Genomic DNA, 3283 nt, shown 5'->3' with positions numbered 1-3283 from the left:
GCTGGGCCCGCTTCCTGGCACCTGGTTGGGCCTCTGTAAAGGTCAGGCATTCAGTCTTGTTCACTGCTACAGCCCAGTCCCCGGCTAACGGTAGTTGCCCTGTAATGTTTACGAGAGAATGAGTCTGCTTTCCAGCCTCACTCTGCCCACCAGGCCCTCCACTGGGGCCTGGATTCTGTCCGTCCCTCAGTCTCCTCACCTGTCTCTTCCACCCTTTGCCCTTCTCATGCCTTTTTCTCCCCTTCTCCTGGGGTTCCAGCCACACTCCTCCTCCTCCTCCCCCAGCTTCCTTCCTGCCACATATATTTGCCCTTGCTGTTTCCTCTGCCTGGAACCTGTGCTCCACCCAGACCCACAGCCTCCCCACTTCCTTGGTTCATCGCTCACGCACTGCCAGCCACCTAACTCAGACTCAGCGCGGCCCCATAGGGCAGGATAGAACTGCTCCTGTGGGTTTCAGAGGCTGTAACTCTTTATGGGAGTAGAAAGCCTCTTCTTTGCCCTTTGGAGGGGCTGGTGGTTTTGAACTGCTGATCTTAAAGTTAGCAGCCCAGTATATAGCCACTGTACCACCAGGGTTCCATCTTTACATCTCAGCTTAGCTGTCACGTTCTTCAGGGGCCCTCCTTCACTCCCCATGGCCCGATTTAGGTTAGCACTCCATCTGTGGCTACTCGTTGGATTCTGAGCTTTTCCTTGAGGCTGATCACAGCCGGAAACGGCATGTGCACCAATGGCAGGCTTGTTCTTCAGGCCCAAGCCGGGCCTGACCTGCTCGCCAGTGTGCCCCCTGGGCCTAGAGAAGCCCGAGGGGCTGGTCAAGCAGGTGGCGTGGAGCTGATCCTGGCTGGTGGCAACCCTGTGACCGCCAGAGCAGAGCTGTGGTCTGGGAAGTAATTCACCAGGGCTTCCTTCCGAGGCACCTCAAGGTGCACGTGAACTTCAGCCCTTTCAGCCGGCAGCAAAGCGCATTAAGCGTTTGCATCACCCAGAGACGCAGGTATGGAATAAGCCAAACCAAACCCACTGCCATCACGTCGAGGCCGACTGTAACGCTACAGGACTAGCAAGCCCTGGCTCGCCCCCGAGGAGGGGCTGTGCTTTCAAACCGCTGACCTTGAGGTTGGCAGCCCAGCGGGTAACCCCTGTGCCCCCAAGACTCCTATAGACAACTGCAAAGCTGTAACCTGCTCAGATTTGACTTTTTCATAAAGAAGCTGAAACACAAAGTGGGGAGGTGACTTGGCCAAAGCCACACAGCGACTGAGTCGCAGAGCTGGGCCTCAAAGCCAAGTCACCTTGCTCCCGGACAATGAACAGAGCTCCACAGGCTGGGCAAGAGGAAGTCAGACACTGGCCTTGGGGGCTGCGGGGGGCCGAGCCAGTCTGGCAGGCTGCTGTGGGTGTTATTCAAAGCTCGACACCTGGACGCCCTCAGCCATGGCAATGAGCCCCACCCACAGGTACAGCCTGGTCTCCTTGAGTCCCACACACAGGTGTGCCCCAATCCCTCACAGACTAAAGGGAGCCCCCAACCCCACCTCCACTCAAAGAGTCCCTGAGGTTTCTACAGTCCACTGGTCTTCCATATCCAGATCAAAGTGTCTTTCCTCCTACTGAGGAGCCCTGGTGGCATAGGGGTCATGTGTTGTGCTGCTAACCACAAGGTCAGCAGTTTGAAACCACCAGCCCCTCTGTGGGAGAATGATGAGGCTTTCTCGTCCCATAGAGTTCCAGTCTCAGAAACCCACAGAGGCAGTTCTACCCTGTCCTGTAGACTCTCTCTGGGTCGGCACCAACTTGAAGGCAGTCAGAGAGTTCACTGTTTTCCTCCTACATCCCTGGAAGGATGGTGATATAATTAGTTTATTGTGCCAACCTGACCGATAAACATGTGTGGGGTTAATTAAGGGCAGAGGGATAAATGGCTCCGTGAGCCTCGCCCTTCGAGTTCTCGGGTCTCTTGCTCTCTGATGGTCACACCAGGATGCAGCTGCCTTAGCAGTTTCCCTGCTTTAGCTGGCAAGGCTGACTTCCTGCAAGACATCCCTGAGGAGAAGCTGCATGGACCTACCCCGATGCATCCCTGGGTGCTGGAGCAGCCATGTGGAGACCCCTGCCAGCGCTGAGATGCTTACACATTCACTGATTTGGCTTTCCTCCTGCAGTTGGCGTCATTGTGTGTGTTTTGTGAGATGGAGGAGGATTTTGTGGATTGGTGTCGGACATATGGGTTAATGTTGGACTTGTGGACTTGTGGGTTTGTGCAGCACTGGGTTGGGATGTTTTTTTAATGTGCACTTACCCTTTATATAAAACTCTCTCTTATACATGAGTTTCTGTGGATTTGTTTCTCTAATGTACCTAGACTAACAGATGGGAAGGCATAGACTGAGGAGAACTAGCCAGGAGGGCAAAGACCTGAGAGTCCCAGGCGCCACAAAACCTCTGTTAACCTTGTGTAGAGATGAAAGACTGCCCAATCCAGGCACAGCGCTGGCAGCAGTGCTAGGCACAGGGCAAGACCCAAAGAAACACTCTTCCATCAAGTTGAGGCCCACTGGGAACGACCCTGCAGGACAGGCGGGAACTATCCTGCGAGTTTCCCAGGCTGTGACTCTTCCCTGGAGTGGAAAGCCCCATCTTGCTCCCACGAGGCTGCTGGTGGTTTCAAATGACTGGCCTTGCTAATCGCAGCAGCAACACATACCCACTTGGCCACGAGGGCTCCTAGACACAGGACAAGAGCTGGCCTAATGCCCATCGGAGCAGAGGCAGCCAGTCCACTGGGCACAGGGAGCCCTGGAGACATAAGTGGTGCTTGCCTACCCTTGTGAGGGTATTTGATGAATGAACGAACGAAAAAGAAAAAAAGGCTTTCCAAACTCTCCAGGGTAGACCCTTCAGGAGCCACTTCCCACAGCCAAAGCTCCCCTCCAGAGCAGAATGTCTCACTGAGGCATGCCTGCATCAGTGTCGCCAGGGGCGATTGTTTCAGATGCAGGATCCTGGAGAGCAGCTCGGGCGCCGGGCATGAGGATCTGAGATGGGACAATTCCCAAGCTCACATCGCGGGGTCAAAGTCGAGGAGGCTGGCTGGTGGAGTGGACAGATGTGGCATGCGGGGGATGAGGGGGAGGGGTGGCCCAAATCCAGGAATGCAGACACCGCCTTCCTCTCTCACGTCTTCTGCCCGGATTGGATTTAAGGCGGGTCCACTGAGCGCAGCTCTGGGGAAAAAAAGTCAAAAAGTCCGTGAAGCGGCCCGGGCCTTGGAGCGGGA

The sequence above is a fragment of the Echinops telfairi genome, unplaced genomic scaffold, assembly GCF_000313985.2.
Source record: "Echinops telfairi isolate 266 unplaced genomic scaffold, ASM31398v2 ScPeMD7_5592;HRSCAF=6446, whole genome shotgun sequence".
Taxonomy (NCBI): Eukaryota; Metazoa; Chordata; class Mammalia; order Afrosoricida; family Tenrecidae; genus Echinops; species Echinops telfairi.
Note: the sequence above shows the minus strand (reverse complement) of the source record.